This window comes from Epinephelus moara, chromosome 23 (assembly GCF_006386435.1).
Source record: "Epinephelus moara isolate mb chromosome 23, YSFRI_EMoa_1.0, whole genome shotgun sequence".
NCBI lineage: Eukaryota > Metazoa > Chordata > Actinopteri > Perciformes > Serranidae > Epinephelus > Epinephelus moara.
In genome coordinates, this window is record NC_065528.1 from 19,402,851 (window position 1) to 19,421,458 (window position 18,608).

The 18,608-nt window shown below is 42.3% G+C and overlaps 1 protein-coding gene across 1 annotated transcript in view; it reads left to right on the plus strand.

Moving 5' to 3' along the window:
• The window catches only part of cacna1c (calcium channel, voltage-dependent, L type, alpha 1C subunit), a 301,347-nt gene that overhangs the window by 30,014 nt on the left and 252,725 nt on the right, over window positions 1-18,608 (plus strand). The window lies entirely within an intron of this gene.

The window sequence follows — 18,608 nt, forward strand, 5'->3', positions numbered from 1 at the left end:
GCAGGGACTTTTTGACCTTTTTTCATGTTAGACACAACATAGAAAAACTGAAAAGACATTAAAAACAACAAAAGGGGTGTGCAGTTGTGTTACTGGAGCATTTTCATAATTTACTCTACTAAATAAGTGGAGTAGGTTATGAATATTATGTATATGATGAGGGAATATATCGTCTATAGGTTGATTTTCCTGCACTGAGCACCACCCAGGTCTAATGGGAGCTAGCTAGTGGTGCCGCTTATTTGGCTATTACCACTAGTTACACCGTCCTGACCTAACAGTGTTGCCGTGGAAACATTGTGCCCATCCCCAGTTCGTCCCGCAGGTCACCCCGGTGATTAAGTGACTTCATTTTGAGCTGCGAACCTCCTTTAGCATTTTAACTATGTTATCAGTGTTAGCTTTGGTAGCACCTGTAGTAGTGTCACTATGGCTAGCAGTGCTAACATAGTTAACAATGCAAAAGGGTTTTGCGGCTCAAAATAAAGCCGTTTGCTGACCGGGGCCACATTCTCACTCACATTCTGCCACATTCTCTCTCTGACCGTGTCACATATCAACATTTGGTCATGGATTTGCCACGTCCAGATATGACGTGCTAGGTACCCGTTGGTTGTTGACATTCTGGGACACTGTGTCAAAATCTACCTGTTACAACGCATTGTCTGTTTTCAAAATACACTTTCATTTTCACAGGAAATGTACCATTTGCATATAGTGTCTTTCAAAATAAATGCACTATGTCAGTACAATACCGCAAATTATGTTTTGCCAACACACACACACGTGGTTGGGTTGAGGAAAAAAGAACAGGGTTGTGCTTTACAGTCTTACGGGAAATAAATGCTGGCCTCCCGGGTGAAAGTTGGTGGTTGTTAGACCCATCTACCCCCCTCTTACCCATCCCACTCAGACTTTTGCCACCTTAACTTTCGTTTTTGTCTCACCACGAATCCCCCTGATGTGGCCAGGTAACAACAACCGGCTGCGTAATCATGCAGACTTGAAAGGACTGCTTTTTTTTGTCAGTAGCCCCTTTTACACTGCTACATTTTCCGCGAATGTTGGGCCGTTTTGCCGGCAAGCTGCAAGCGTTTAGACACACAGAACCGGATTGGCGAGTTGATCCGAGGTGCCCAATTTTCCGCCTCGTAGGGTAGTCATATTGGCGGAACCCTTTTAGTTTAAACAGACCGAGGCGGCCTTCCGCAACGGGAGGGGCTGTTGATGACTTGTGGGAGGAGCTGTTGATGACGCCGCACGTGCGACCCACTGGTGGTGGATAAACAGGAAACAGCTGATAGCAGGAATTAGCGAGCAGCTAGTAACAAGAGGGAAACACAAACCTGAGGGACACTGTAAAGATGAGCAACTGAGTAGACAACGAATTGCCCGCCCTCCTTGCCCTCGCAAACAAAGAGGCCATTAACCGTCAGATGATGGGGATGGTGAAGGATTCCCTTCACGTCACTGTTTAGTCACACGCTGAGCTACACGTTTTGTTACTTGCTCACGCCCCCCATTGCCCCGAAAAAGGCACATTCTATATAAACAAAAGTAGGTAGGAGGCATTTTGCTGCACTCCCCAATTTTGTATTTATACTGCCAATGCTGAAAAAAGACTGATTGGGCTTTCCTGCAAATTTGCAGAATTCCTATCTAAAAAGGGCTAGTGTCTGACACAGGAGGTCATTGACCACGCACCGGATTTCGACAACTTTGGAGTGAGACTGGGTTGTTTCTGCAGCAACGCCGTCCATCAGCAGTAATTGCAGGATGAGTGGTGCCACTAGCCAGTTACCATCTGTGTGGCCAGTGGTGGTGCCTCCACTTGCAGTACTGCAGCAAAAAAAATCCCAAAAGCATTTTCCTCATAGGCCTCCATTGTAAAAGAGAAATCTGTGAAAATGTTGACAGGAACACCTCCAACTGCAAACAAGATCATTTATCACTCTATTATGAATTTTTGATTCATGGAGATTTTATTTGTAAAACTCTGTGATGTCATCACAATGTAAAGTCTATGGGCTGGGGCAAACTCGCAGATCTACTGCTTATATTCAATGGGCAACATTCCCCCTATGTGTATGCACCAAGCAAGCAATTCCATTAAACTGAACAGGCACCATCTTGGTGTCTGGTATTGAGTTATTATTAACTTACATTAGCTGACCAGTGAGACTGGAGGGTGGGCAGTGTACACTGTCGGCTGTCTGTCAGCAAAGCAAACACAAAATTTAAAAAAAAAAGGAATGACATTTACATCACAAATCATTATAATTCCACCAGCTCTAGATGCATAGCACTTAAGGCTCACTGAGTCGTTGGAGCGGTGGACTAAAAGGAAAGGCCTCTTAATTTTTACGTAATTTTACGTTGTTCTTTTTCCTTAGAAGTAGAAACAGTTAGCTACCGGCTTATGGATGTCAGGCTATCGAAAGCAAAATTAACCAAAACTGACATCCCTAATATTACATCTATTCATTATAATAGTTTAATAATGAGGTGCATACTGTATCAATAACCACAATCTAGGTGGGTGATCACCTTTGGGGCAATGATAACAGACTTAAGATCATATCCCACTTTTCTTAGCCTGTCCTGTACAGTAGCCTGTGGTCTTGTTGTGTGAGTTAGAGTGTGTGTGTGGACATGTGTGTATGCATTAAAAAGAGTAAGAGACAGGGAGAGGAAGAGAAACAATGCATCATACCTGTGTTTCACTGTAAGAGAGATGGGTATGTATGTTGTAGCTGCACAGAAAGTTCCGCATCTGAATACTTGCCTCACATCAGTTATGTAACAGTGAGTCTTAATAGCAGTGAATCTCAATTAGCTGAGTCTGAATAATAACACCGGAAGGACAGAGGGGGCAAACATGCAACAGAGATGATGGAGATGTTTAAAAGCTGCAGCGTCATACTGCGATTCCATGTGCGTCTGAGACACCTCGTTTTAGTATTGACGCCACTCAACAAGCTTGACACATGTCGATTTGTCAAGGGCTGTCATTCATTCATCACTCAGGTGTTCCCTCTCCAAAGAAGCACTTTGACTCTGTTGAAACCTGCAGCGTGCTTGACACCCAAAAGTATCAACGCCCAACAGATTTTTAAAGCGTTTGTCAAACAAGGACTTGACACTGTACAGGTGTTTTTTTTTTTCTCAGTTTGGTGTCATTAATTACAAATCATGAACTTTACATTAATGTTGAGCAAATTCAAATGCATGCTGTAAAGTGTCTGTGCCTTAAATGTATTTTTCCTTCCTTCCAGATGGCCACTGGCCTCTGATCTTTTTTGTCCAATACAAAATTAAATTAGATGTCCACTGAAATTGCTATGGATTTGTATTTTATTGCACTGAAGATCAATTTTGTTGTTGTGTTTTTTTGTAGAAGTGGATGTTTATTGCATTATATTGCAGTTGTAAGTGCAGATCAACTTGCTTGGCACTGCTTTAACCTTGTAACAATAACTTCAACACAAATAAACGCAGACTTAATGTTGACTGATGGATTACATAACTCAAGTGAGTTTTAAGAGTCCACAAATTGATTTTCTTCCCACCTCACTTTTTTCAATGTATACTCATACATCAGTTCATATGATATCTTATGAAAATGCACACTTGTATAATATCTAACGAAAAAGCGCCCCCAAAATGACGTTAAATACTTAATGTAAATTTATGTAGGTTAGGTTTAGGAAAGAAACATGCTGATGATGCACCTTAACATGACTCAAAGTTCACTTCACATATTTAAAACACTAGTCCCCTGGGAGAGTCGTGTGATCCATCCACAACCCCAACCTGCTTCCTGAGGTGGACTACTTCCGTCTTTACTCCCCTCAGTGCATTAGTTATGTGATCACAGCCTTCACAAATACATGGGTTGTGCACAAATTACTGCCTCATGATTACCTAGGATATAGGCTATATGGATTGTGGCAGCACTTTCCATGGGTATACATATGAACCAAGCTGCAACCTCCGAGGCTGAAAAATTAGGCCAAAAACTGCAGTTCACTGAATGGCCACTTGAGGCTGGCTCCAAAACAGAGTCACTCCCCACAGACCTCCATGTTAAAATGCCCAACTTTACAGCAGAAATAAACATGTTTACAGCCTGGTACAAAAAACAGTTTTAGTCTCTTTAGCTAATTTTCCCTTTCATAACTGTATGGGGGCTGAATTTTTTTTATATATATATATATATATAAAAAAACTCAGCCATTTACATTTTATTAAGGGCTGCTTGAGTGACCGAAGTGTGTGAGTCAGATCCACCCCTCGCTTCTCCACAGCTCCACCCTCTCGTCCAAATATGGTCACTTCTGGCTCAAAAAAAACAAGATGGCGATGGCCAATATGCCAAACTCAAGGCTTTACAGTGTCAGTCTTCAAACCAATGTGTGACGTCACAGTAGCTACATCCATTATTTATGTAGTCCATGACATGAACAGCCTGCTTTTTTTCCAGCTGAGCCTCGCCCACTTCAAACCAGTGAGAAAAAGTACAGACAAAACCAGCCAGAAATCTCTCATGTGAAATAACCAAACCTGCTTCAATTTTGGCAGAAAATCCAGTGTTCATGTACAGTTGGACCCGATTCCTCTTATTAAGAAGATGGTTGAGGAAATAGGTCTTCAGGGCCTTAAATGTACTATAAAGTGTACATGATTTCTAGCAAATGGGCTAAAAGACGTCCCATCTCTTCCAATTTATTTTTCATGAGGCTAATTTCAGAGTGTGACGAGGTAGAGGGAAGGAGAAAGGGAGGAGGAAGAGTAAAATGGATTCAGACGAGAGAAAGGAAGAGAGGGAACAAAGGTAGTCAGCCTCAGGCTCTCTGCAGGAACACTACCGACTTCTTCACGACTAGGGAGACGTGTGTGTGTCTGTGCGTGCATTTGTGTTTCTGTAGTCAACACTGACCTGTGTCTTTAAGAGGAAATGAGTCCTAACAACTACGCTCTTACCTGTCGAGCGACTAATTGAAAGCAGAAGATTAGAGTTGTTGCTCCAAGTGTGTCGTCTTCCTAATTGAGGAGCCATAAATGATTCCATTTCATGAACAGCAGAAGTGCTTTACAGTACCATGAGTGCATATATTTTTAGCCTGGGTGTCCCAGCAGGGGATGAGGGATTTTGTAAAATTGAAGATATGGAATAAGGTCTTTTATTCCCAACAAGCTTCTCCTGATTCAAATGGTTTGAAAGTTCTGGTATCTCTTCATAGCAGCTTCCCTTTGTAGATGTAAAAATGTTTTGCTTTCTCTGTGGAAAGGAACGTCATACAAATCTCCCTGAAGAAACAGTGTAATAAGTGTTCCCTTGCTTACTAGTAAGTGTACATATCTCGCAGAGCCTTGTTTGTGCCTATTTTGGCGCTTTTGTCTCACAGGAAGTGAGGTTTTGAAGCACAAAGGATGTACAGTCATGTGTTTCTATCTGGCTCTCAGTTACAGCAGTCTTGTTAGTCGAGCCTCTGGTGGGCTTGTCATGGATGGATAGCTGCACTACAGAGAAGCTGGTCTGTCACCATGGGCCTATATACACACACGCATTCACAGACACCCTCTGCTGTGAGCGTCACCCTGCTGGGTGACAGCACCCAGGCAAGATAGATTAAAATAAGAGTGGAGTGATGTGCCTCTGTGTGTTTGTTTGTGTGTGTGTGTGTGTGTGTTTTTCTGCCTCTGGGTGTGTGTGTGTGGATGTGCATTTGTTTGGGCACTTTCTTCTGTGTGCGTGTCTAGGGCCGATAGCTGTCAAATCACCTCTTGCAGCTAAGAATCATGGGTAACAAAAGCCTGTTGTGTAGCCTGGGGCACCAGGCACTTTCTGTTACTTTTTTTTATTATAGACCCAAAAAGGAAAAGGTTAAGTAACACCTCTGCATAAGAGAAGGAAGGGCAGCTGGCTTAAAGATGACATCTTTTAAGGACAACACTGTCGCCAGACAAGTGCATCAATAAAACCTTGGATAATGTTCAGGTTTTTCATACAGTGCCAATGTTTGTTAAGTTTTTGCTTTATGCTAAATCTCTGCTTGACAAATGACATCTCACTGTGGAGCCATGGACCAGTATACCAGTGGGAAAACATATCATTTTAATATGTTTTTGGGAATGATTCACGGAGTTGGCAAAAGTGACATCATAAGAACAAATTTCTTTCAGCTCTAAGGACAGGACTGAGAAAAATGTGGCAATGCAGAAAGACTACCTGTGACTACTGTGTGCAAGGGCCCTGGATTAGCCAAATTATTTTTAATTATTTAAATTAAGCTCAGAGAAAAAACTTACTTGGATAGATCTGGGCCACATCTACCCAATCAGATGGCCTCATGAACCTGGCCACGTGATGTCAGGTTCCTAAGGTCAATTTTGTTTTCAAATATTACATCACTGCTATTGGATAGCATAGTGTCAAAATATTAGAAATAAAATATGATAGCACAACAGCTGAAAGAACCCTGTAACCGAATCCTTAATCCTTAAATTCACAGGATATTTCAAGGCTACCATATCTTCATCTAGTCAACAGCTAAAAGATATAGATCCACAGCAGGAGGGCTGCCAGCTAAGGGCTAACATTGGAGTGGCTGAAACACCTGCACAGGGATCCTTAGCTGTAGCCACAGCTAGCTCTCACCATGGCAAAGATACCAGCCAGGCTCATCGTCACCATTTCTCAACACCTAATCCAGAAAAGGATTCTACGAGAAAAGAGCTGATGCTTCAACCATCCGAAACACCAGTATGTTGTACCAACACCTCTGGACTTAGGCATCGGCGGTGTAATATTCCCACCAAACTTTTGTCACTGAACGACTTTTTTTCCTGGTAAAGCATGATGAGTAAGGGGCCCACATAGCGTAGCCTTGGGGCCCGCAACCATCTTAATCTGCCACTGCTTGGAATACATTGTTAATGCAGACAGATCTTGAAGTAAAGCACACATCATGCATGTCATACTCACATACACTCTTTATGTGTCTGAGAATTAATTAATGCTTTTATATCAGATCAGATTATGGTGCATAATGATGTGCGAATACACATTTGATTTGTGTGCTGTTTAATTTGTATTCATTTTGATGTTTATTATTGATTTATTTCATTATTTTCACCATTTCTTTAATATAGAAATCATTTGATTTATTGACCAAAATGTGACAATATTTGTATAAGAATTAAATAAAATACTGCTTACAAAATAAAACCCAATTTAAAAAATCTCTGCATGGAATTTACAGCATGGAAAGGTTGGAGAAAGTGTATGGAAAATCAAACACAAAATTAATTTAATTGCATATCTGTCCCAAGATGCAAACTCTAGTCGCCTGCATGACAGTCTAACACACTATACGTCCATCCAATCTTGACTTCTATGGTCTTTCTTTGCACCTGCTACATATAGGGTACCTGCATTGCCACTGAGTATAAGCACTGGATGAAAGTCATGAAGTGTGGGATAAGTGATGCTGGGCTGCTTTAGAAATGCTGCAGGTATGTTGTGTTTTGATTAGTCTGGATCTGTAATAGACATTTCCATTTATAGTATGGCTCTGCTTCCATGTAAGACATTGAAGAGGAAGTAATCATGCCCTGGGCGGCCTCCATAATGCATTTGTTAGATGTTGCATTATTCGGTTCATCTTCGAGGTCGCTTTACCTCATGACACGCCACAGAATGTACAGCGCTTGGAGATAATGTAGAAATTTCCAAACTCTATGTCCAGGGCTTTCTGTTAAAGTCTCAAACCCAATCTGAGATAACCCTGATGACATCACCAAGGGTATATAAGTCTCTCCAGAGTGATTGTACACTTGGTTTCACAGACTGAGTACCGCTCCTCATTACAAGTAATCCAATTTTAATGTGAAAAATTGGCGAAGTGTCCCTTTAACGCTCTGTAGCTGCTGACATATGGTTCTCTAATAAGGACGACATAAAGAAATGTCACAGGGGGACGTGACCTGTCATTACCTTGATTAAAATATGTTGGTTACAGTGCTGTATAGCATCCATGGCAACAAGCACCAGCTGAGTAGGTTGCTTTGAAAAGGCAAACAGTGAGTTTCTGATCATTTTTGTTTCTGACCTTTTTATCTGTTTAGCCTTGGTCTGTGTCTTTGTTTCTGTTTGGTCTGCTCTGTCTGCATTTCTGCTCTGTTCTTTTCATCAGTCGTTACCATAGTGACCAGGGCTGGACTCGAGGGGATGAAGCTAAGGTTAGAAGGCGAGTCGTCAAAAAATCTGGCTACAGTCCTGTCTTTTCCCCAATTCTTTTCACCCTGCGATGGCTCTGTTGTCGTTCTTATCTATCTTTACCCTCTCTTTTGCACCCTCATTTCTCTGTCTCTGTCTTCCTCGAAATTGGTGTACTTTCTGTTTCCCTTCGTTTCGTCTCGCCTCCCTTCATCCCTCTATACTTGTTAAGACAAGGGTAAGGTGTTCCGGTATGAAATGACCTAACTATATAGGCCATGAGAGTGTCCTTGACTGTCTATGTGTGTAAAAGAGTGTGTGTCCTGCTATCCCATCTATCTAGGCCAGTCTTGATGTGTGCGCTCCACGGACCACTTCCCCACAGACCACATTGTATGTGTGTGTATGTGTGTGTGTGTGTGCGTGTGCGTGTGTGAGGGAGAGAAAGAGTTAGTTAGTGTGTATGTCTGTATAGAGCAGTCCACTTCCCAAAAGACCAGACTCACTTTCTCACTCTGGAGTCATAATGGCTAAAACAGGCTTGTTACAGGACTCCTTTTACAGTGTGTGTGTGTGTGTGTGTGTGTGTGTGTGTGTGTGTGTGTGTGTGTGTGTGTGTGTTTCCATCTCCAGAGCTGCGTCTATAACCAGCTCCAGAAAGAGGAGGGGGTTTGAAATGGCTGGTTTAACTATTTAGGGTAGCTTTTGTGGCGCTATAGATTGCAGTGTCTGTCTGTCGGCTCTCTTTTATCCAGACTGATAATATCTCAACAACGATTTGATGGCATGCCAAGAAATGTGGCACAGACATTCATGGTACCCAGAGGATGAATCTTTTTCACTTTAGTGATCCTCTGACTTTTCCTGTAGAGCCACCACGTGTTTGAGATTTGTGGTTTTGACTGAAACATCTTGACAACTATCAGGTGGATTGCTATGATGTTTACTACAGATATTCCAAATCTCAAGAGGATCTATTGTACTGACTTTGGTGATCTTGTGACTTTGTCTGCAGCACCATCATCAGGTCAGGTCATCATATTTAGTATTTACCCAAGATGACATTTCCATTGCCTTTAAAGGAACAGTTCACCCCAAAATCCAAAATACATATTTTTCCTCTTACATGTTGTGCTATTTACCCATCTAGATTGTTTTGATGTGAGTTGCAGAGTGTTGGAGATGTCTGCCTTCTCTCCAATATAATGTAACTATATGTCACTCGGCTTGTGGTGCTCAAAGTACCAAAAAATACATTCAAAAACTGAATACCAAATCAAGACCCGGTAACTCGAGATAATCCACACACCGTACTATGAGCAGTTTCATGTAGGAGCTATTTTCTTTCTACCAAAAGTGCCAACCACATCACCGCGCAGACGGAAGCTCGTAAACATTAATCATGTCCTCTTTAGCTGAGCTTTAAGGTTAGCTAGCTCAGTGGTGCTAGGCATTGGCAGATAATGAGACAATGGGCCCCTGAGCCCATACATGCAGAAGGACCCACCACCTCTCCTATTGTATATAAGAGCAAGATGCTGAAACTTCATAGCTGTTGAGCCTCTTTTTGTTGTTGTTTTGCATCTCTTTGCCATCATCATATATTTCTTTGTATCTCTGAGTAGTTATTTTGAGTCTCTTTGCAGCTGTTTTGCATGCACTTGTGGATGTTTTGTTTCTCTTAGTTGGTCATTTTGTGTATCTTTCTGGTCAGTTTTTTCAAGGGAGTTTTTGCAGGTGAAGGCCAGTGAAGCTCTTGACACTTTGGGCCCCTGGGTCTGTGCCCAGGAGGCCCGTCAGTAATCCATCCATGATGCTAGATAAACAAGCAGTCAGTGCATGCTTCCCTCTGCGTTGGGTGTCATTTGGTTGGCAACAGTTAACATGCAACACTCTAACCTGAGATGATGACTTGGTAAATATTACCATACTTGTCAATGCTAGAATGTTAGTATGCTAATTTTAGCATTTAGCTCAAATCTCCACTGTGTCTAAACACACTGAGTTGCAAGCATGGCTGTAAACCCTTAGTCTTGCTCTGTGTGTGTGTGTCTGTGTGTGTACAAGACATTTCCGAATTGAGGTTTTGATTCTCGTATGTTCTCATAAGGTTGTTGCACATTTACTATTCATGTATTTCGTGTCACGTACACCTAAGAAAGTTTTCCATCCTCTCAATCACACACATGCACACAGAGAACGCAAAACGTCTTCACGTCCGCCTTCCCACTAGCACAAAATTGATTCTGCATGTGTGCATCTGCGGTTTATACCAAAGTCACCCAGTATGGAAATGAGTGAGTGAACACACTCTCCATTTCATCCGACTGAAGGGAGATAGTGGGCGTGGTGGGCGTTTAGATGCAACTATTTGTCTTTCTCTCATTCTTCCTCTGCGTTCCTCTCCTCTCCTCCTGTCCTTTTTTTCCCATCTCCACTCTCCACCCTTTACCCCACCTCATCTCCTCTTCACATCTGTGATTTGTATTCCAGATCAATATGTCTGAAAGAAAAAGAGAGGGAGAGGGAGAGGGAGAGGGAGAGAGGAGATGATAGTTTTTTTTGGGGATTGGCTTGGCGCCTGTAGTGATGTCATCAGAGCAGGAGGCGCGACATCGTCTGTTGTCATGTCAACGGAAAGAGATTGAACATGCTCATGAAGACAGAGACAGATAAAAGGAGGGGATGGAGGGATGGAGAGGAGAGATGAGGAGAATATGTGTGAGATGTTGGATTTTAAATATTAATGTTTTCATTTTACACGTGCAACACCTTAATGTGGCCGTGTTAAGTACACACATCAGCCTGTTTAATGCTGCTGTGTTTAATGTTTCCAAATGCCGTTCCCTCTGGCGTTTTCAGCAGTGGACAGTGTAAAATGTCATAGTTGTTCTCTAGCGTGCATGCGTCTGGGTTGCAGTGTGATAAAGTTGATGATTAATGACATTACCTCAACGTGGCAGACGGGTAACCATGGCGATACCACATTAAACAAACACTATGTTCCAACGGGGACAGAGAGAGAGAGAGAGAGAGAGAGAGAGAGAGGAGGAAGGAGCGAGGACAACGAGGAAGATGTTTTTCTGGGAGATTCATTGTGATTGTTGTAATGTTGTTCTCTAACGGCGGAGGCCAGAATACAGCTCAGACCTTTAAAGGGTCACTCAGATATAATGAATTGCCACCATGTCAGGAAAGAATGACATAACTGCTTTTCTATTTGTTACTGGAACTGTTTCATGGTCACTCATGTATTGAGTGATTCAATATCCTTCTGAAAGCGGTTATAAAACCCGTATACGATTTGAAACATTTTCCTCTGACCCTCTGTCTATTCCTTATCCTTCTGATCACCTTTTCTCCTTACTCTCTCCGTCTAGTTAGCAGCAACCTTTTCTTTTTTCTTCCCTTTTCCTCCCGTTTCTCGCTTCCGTCCCTCCTCTCTCCTCCTCCAACTGCTATGAACTCTCCCGTTTCCGTCCCCCTAGTCTTCGCTAATGAAGCAGAGATCTGCTTGAGGCCATTCTCCTCTCTATCAATATTCTATGCCAATTACCAGGGCTGGGTTATTAACACTGACACAGGGAACCATGTCGCACCGCTCAGCCCTCTTGTTACCTTGCACACATAAATGTACAACAAGCGCACGGGCATACAGTGTCTCTCGTACACACACGCTGACAGATATTTGTGTGTGGGCTATGAGTGATGCCAATAGGTTATGCGTTTCATTTCTACTCAGTGATTAGATGATGCATCTGTAAAATGGTGCTTGATATCTTCCACTGGTAAGACTCTAGAGGGGTTGCTATGATGTGCAAGACAAGGGTTGTGTGCCTGGTGAGCTATTCTTCCAGGGTGTGGACAACCATTGTTTGTGCAGCGCTATTACAATGCACTGGTGATTAACGGCACCACTGGCTGTGGGTTCTACTCAGTGTTACATTTTGTGTGCATTATCAAAAACACAGTTTATCAAAGTGTATGAAACGTTCCCTTCAGTCTCTCATCTTTCATTACAGCATTTAAAAAGAGACCCCAAACTGAAACCCCATTATTGCTTGTTGTCAGTCACTGTGGAGACGTTAAAAGAGGACCTATTATGCTCATTTTCGAGGACATGTTTACATGCTTTAATGTTCAAAAACATTTAATTTTCTTCATACTGTCTGTGCTGAAACATCTATATTCACCCTCGGTCTAAGAAGGCTCCATTTTAGTACCCATCTCTTTAAGCTCCCCTCCCGAATAAAGCTCAGTCTGCCCTTACTGGTCAGCGTTTCTTGGTCTTCTGCGCTCTCCCCATCTCTGCATTGTCATTGCAGCCAGGGGAATGACTTTAATGGAGTACAGCAGCACTTTGTTCTGTGAAAAATCATCAATAAAAGCCTCTAAAGCAAAGTCTTAAAACCCTGGTGTGTTCCAGCAGAATTATGATCCAAAATAAGGGAGAAATTAAAAACATTGGCACTTAAGATTTCATGTTTACCTGACGATAGGATGTAGCAATATGTAGCAGTGTACCTGGGAATGACTGTAACGGAATATAGCAGCACTTCCTACTGTGAAAAAAAAATCACTAATAAAAGCTTTAAAACAAAATATTCAAAACCAGGCATGTTCCAGCAGAATTATGGTCCAAATTCAGGGAGAAATTAAATACATCGGCAATTAAGATTTCATGTTTAACTGACATTAGCGTGTAGTAATATGTAGCAGGGTACCTGGGAATGAATGTAACAGAGTAGCGGCACATCCTGTGGTTGATTACCAAAAAAACAAGCTCAGCCACAATCTTTATAAGTGGACATGTTCCAGCGGGAATGTGATTCAAAATTGGGGAAAAATTAATAACATTAGCTACCAAGTTTACAGGTTACCCTGACGTTAGCGTTTAGCGATATGTAGCAGTGTACCTGGGAATCACTGTAATGGAGAATAGCGGCACTTTCTAGTATTAATATTTACCAGTAAAGATAATCTCAACCAAAATCTTTACATTCGGACATGTTCCAGCAGTAATGTGATTCAAAATTGGGGAGAAATTCATAACATTAGCAACCAAGTTTACAGGTTACCCTGATGTTAGCATGTAGCAGAATTGTAGCAGTGTACCTGGGAATGACTGTAATGGAGTATAGCGGCACTTCCTAATGATAATAATTACCAATAAAAATAATCTAAATCAAAATCTTTACATCTGGACATGTTCCAGCAGGAATCTGATTCAAGATTGGGGAGAAATTTACAACAGTAGCAACCAAGATTACAGGTTACCCTGATGTTAGCATCTACCGACATGTAGCAGTGTATGTAGCCTAATGTTAGCACCTAGAGTTGCATGCCTGGAGCAAATAACCATATAAAAAAAATATGTCAAGAGCTGACATCAGCTTGTAGCCAAAGTAGAAAAAAACACATTGGAAACGAGTATCAGAACAGTCTGAAGCCTGAGGTTTGCTCACAGGGATTACTTATATGTTTACCCCATTATTTGAAACTTATGTGGCATTGTAACATTATATATATGACAGAAAATGAGGACAAGCAGGAGAGATCCCCTTTAGTGCCATACCTCTAAGTGGAAAGGGTACATTGTGTTAAATAAACCCTGTACTTCTGAAAATAGCTGCTATGCTAATGTTCCCCCAGAATAGCATCTGGCTTCTAGGTAGGACCACTGAGTGTCTTTCCAGCTTTCATAGCACTTCATCATAATCAACTTTCTCCTTATGCCGACAAAAGCCCAGCATAGCAGCAGTGTAATAAATGCTAATTTTCCCACATTTAACTTATGCTAATGCTAATTATTGCCAGTGCTAACAGCTCGACGTGACAGCAGGTTGCCAAGTGTTAATGATGCAGGAAGTTATGTCACAACACAGTAGGGCTGACTGGAGCACAGATGTTGCAGCACTTGGTAGACTGGTTCGTAAGGTGTTTTGCTAAGGTGGGCTGGGACCTGGGAATGAAAAAAAAATCAGTGGTCTTTGAAGCATCCTCACCATGGGATCTGAAATTGAGTGTGCCTAAATATGGTCGACTCTCACTGTAGGAGTCAGCCTCATTAAAACAAGCACATCATTTGTGATAAGCTGCAACGAGTGTTGTGCCTTGAGGACGACCAGGCCATGAAAGGAAGTCCTGCTCACTGCCGGTCAGCAAGCATGTAGCCTATTTACAGCAATATTTGCCAACAGCAGGCAGCCCACATACACAGTCATACAGAGGAGGAGAGCTCGGTTTAGATGAATATTAATTTTCATGATGATCAGTTCAGAATCTCTTAATATTTTAAAGACCTGTGAGTTTTGGAGGAAGCCAGCAACAACTTTTACTTTATCAGCCAAAATCAACTGAAAGTTTTTTTAATCAAGGTCTTTGTTTATTGTGTTTTTACATTATATCACAGGTCCAAACAGGCCCTAAGGAAGAAAAAAAATGAAAGAAAGAAAAACTCAACCAACCCCCAACCTCATACTTTACATACGTCCATATATCTGCAAAAGGAAAATACATGTAGATAAACTGAAATGATGGAGAGACTGGTTATATCATCATGCTGTCCGCTTCCATATCCTCAACAAAGGCTAAAAAAAGCTGCCAAATAGTTTGAAATTTCCAAGTAAACCCTCTGACAGTAAATCTAATCTTCTACTTTTAAAATAGTACATGACCACACGATCCAATGACTATAAATGTTGGGGAACAAAGTCTCTCCATTTAAACAATATCCATCTCCTGGCCAGAAGAGAACAGAAGGCCAGCATACTGATTTCTTACTGAGAGGGGCTTCTACTGAGGTCACACCTAACACTGCAATGAACGGAGATGGCTTAACTGATTTTCCAAATATTTTAGATAAGGTCTCGAAGATGGTTTGCCAACATGTGTAAAGTCTTGGACATGTCCAAAACATGTGCAGCAGAGTGGCTATGGATTCCCTGCATCAATCACAAGCAGGTGCTATGTCAGCTTTGCTCTTAGAACGTCTAAGTTTAAACCAATGGAGATGGTGTACATTTGTTTTAAGAGTGTGAAAGGGAGAGAGAGAGAGGGGTGATGACATGCAGCAAAGGGCCGTGGGTTAGAATCAACCCACCAGGTGAGCTAGTGGCTGCCCCATGGTGTACAATTTTGAAGTGAAAAAACGCCATGCCTGATGCTGCGTTCACCCTATGAGCAACACGGCACCAGACTACGGTTTATTTTCAATGGAAGCCAGTCACATGAAGCTACAAACTGATAACTGACACTTGTCGCTGCTGACAGTCGTGACACGCTACAAACAAAAGTTGAGCTGACCTCAACTTTTTTCCACTCCAGTAGGCGTCAACCAGTCATATGGTTTGTTTTAAGCTATGGTACTGTGTTATTTAAAGATTATTTTTTGGGCTTTTTTGCCTTTAATGACAGGACAGTTTCATGTGTGAAAGAGGGGACGACATGCAGCAAAGGGCCCCGGGTTGGAATCAAGCTTGTGCCTACTGCAGCAAGGACACCGCCTTTTGTACATGGGGTGCCTGCCTTACTTTGTGAGCTAATGGACACTCTGTAATGTGTTATTTAGCTCAGTTAGCTGACGCTATGCTAGCTTTCTGTGTGTTGTGGTGCATACAGACACTGATCATATGCACAGATATTTAATGTCCAAATACAAACTTTAGATGACGTTATGTCAAGGTGCTTTGTGGCAGGGAGCAGACACACACACAAGCCCGTGGTGACGAAAGTATGTTGACAAGCGCTTGAACAGCATTTCAACGGCAACTCTGCGATAATGTAGCCGGTCACACTGTTGATGTGTCGCTCGTAGTGTGAACACTGCATCAGGCGTATTGAAGAGGAGAATATTCTTTGTGTTATTTACTGCTAGGTTTCATCTGAAAGTTAAAAATTGAGCCCAACATAGACGTGGGAGGAGGTGATGAAAAAAGTTAGAGTTTGAGGCTACAAAGTTACAGAGCTGCAAGTACCTGTAAAAGTGGTATCTTGGGATACTACATTTTTTCACTAACTGTTTAAAAAAGTCGAAGTTGCCATCAATATAGAGATCAGGCCCTGAAACAACACCACTGACACGCAGTAAAATTTTGGAATCTTTTTGGAACACCACATGAACAGAAGGACTTACTCAAGCTGCCGGCCGGAGCTAATTTACTAGTGTTTCTGACATGTGGAGAGAGACAAGCACTTGAGGCCTTGACCCATGTTTTTAACACTGCCTTAAATTTTTCAAATGGCTCCAGATTTAGACTGAAGTTGTCTTAATTTGATAGATTCAAATTCCAGCATTCAACCAATCATGAAATGACATTCAACTATCAGCCATTTCTCTAATCTACCCAGTTAGCTGGAAATATTGCGCTGTTGCTTTAATAAAGCCTGCATTTTCCTGCTGCAATATATCTGTCATTATATGCTTTCACTGCAGAGTATAACTCAAAGCTACAGAGGAGGTATATATAGCTGTTACATTGTGATTTTTCTGCAGCAGTTGTTGTGACAAGCGAGCCCAGGGTTTGGGTGTTTGGCAGTTCAGACAGGCAACATCAGCCAGTCCCACAGTCTGAGCCAGCTTCTTGTTGACTGCCCAATCTGATAGGCCTGACTGATGAGAGGGCGTCCAACGAACACACAAACGCACATGCACGCAAATGCAAACACGCACACATGCATTTATATATACAATGCAGTCAAATAATCAGTCCTCACAGCGAAGGTAAATGAATATCAGCGTCCTAATCTCTTTCTTCCCCCCTCTCACACACACACGCACAAATACCAGAGAGGAAACAACATCTGCGGCATCTGGCCAATCAAAGCTTTGATCTGAGGTCACATCACAGCCATTCTGGAGAGACGTGACAGTCATCTGCCCTCACTCATGTGTTGTTTGTTCTCCAAAAATCAAGCTCAGGAGGAAAACGCAGAACAAAGTTAGCGCTCTGGAGCACACACACAGCTCATAGCACACACTGTACACACATGTTGGACCTCTTTTCACCTACACTCACGCTCTGTCTTCTTTACGTGTCTCTCCCTTTTTGGTCTCTTTTGCTTTCGCTCAGTTGCTGTCACTCACGGTGTCTTTGTGCTGCTCTGCTGTCTGTTTCTGTCTGTCTTTTGCCTCTGTGTTAAACTTAGTGTGTGTATATGTGTGTGTGTGACTGTACCTCTAAGTCAGGCATCTGGTGGCTATCAGAGTTAATCACCCAAGCTTCCTATAACTGCCTGTGACACACAAGCTCACGCAAACACACACAATGACACACAAAGCATTTATTAGAACATGACAGCGCATTAGACAGTGTTGGAAAGAAACACAGACAGCGCAGCAGTGGCCAAAGTGGCACGATGGAGAAATGGGGGGCAGCGAGAGGCCACGAGAAAAAGAGAGAGAACGGAGGGTAGGAAGAGGGAGAAAATTAAGGTGGAAAGGAGGGTAGGAAGGTGGCGGGATGTGTGAAATAGGCTATCGCACATTTGGGCATTCAAGAATAGAAGGACTTGATAATGACACCGCTGTACTGCTTAAATAGATGCGAACAGGAGGTGTGAAATGCCCGGACAGCGAAAGCAGCGTTCATTTAGTGCACTGGAGGCAGGTGAATGAGTCAGAGGAGAACACAACAGAGTCAGCAGTGATCAGCGTCTGATTAAAGGTCCAGTGTGTCAGATTTAGAGGGCAATATTGGCAGAATGGAATATGATGTGATTGGTTTGTTTTCTTAAGTGTGTAATCACCTAGATATAAAAATCATTGTGTTTTTGTTACTCTGGAATGAGGCATTTATATCTACATGGGGAGCTGGTTCTTGTTTACGATAATTGCCACATTGCACTGCCATGTTTCTACAGTAGCCCAGAGGGGACAAACCAAACACTGGCTCTGTATTTGGCCTTTCGCATTTTCGCATTTTAGCGTTTTCAATCCCACAATTCACAATTTTTGAATGTCCAACTGCTATATTCAGTGTTTTTACCAGTTTAAATCACCTAGTCCTCCTTTTTGGAGAGGAAGAGACCTCTGCGGAAAATTCGGTTTCCAGTAAAAACCTCCTGAACAATGAACACTGCAGGAATTCTCACCAGGAGAATTCGGCAGCTTGCGATCTGCAATCCTCACCTCTAGACGCCCTAAATCCTTCACACTGTTCCTTTCAGTGAAAATGTCAGACGTCACATTTTGGGGTTCAAAACTGTGGATAAAAATATCTACACGCAGAGGTCAGAGCCAAAGTCAGGTTTGCTCTAATGTCACCAGCTCTGTGATTTGGACAGAGACTTTTCATGGTCAGGGTAAGCAGTAATTCGCAGGGCTGAGTCAAGGCAGGGCTGTCCTGTCGGGGAGGACAGGTCAGGGCCTGGAAATGATAAATCCACT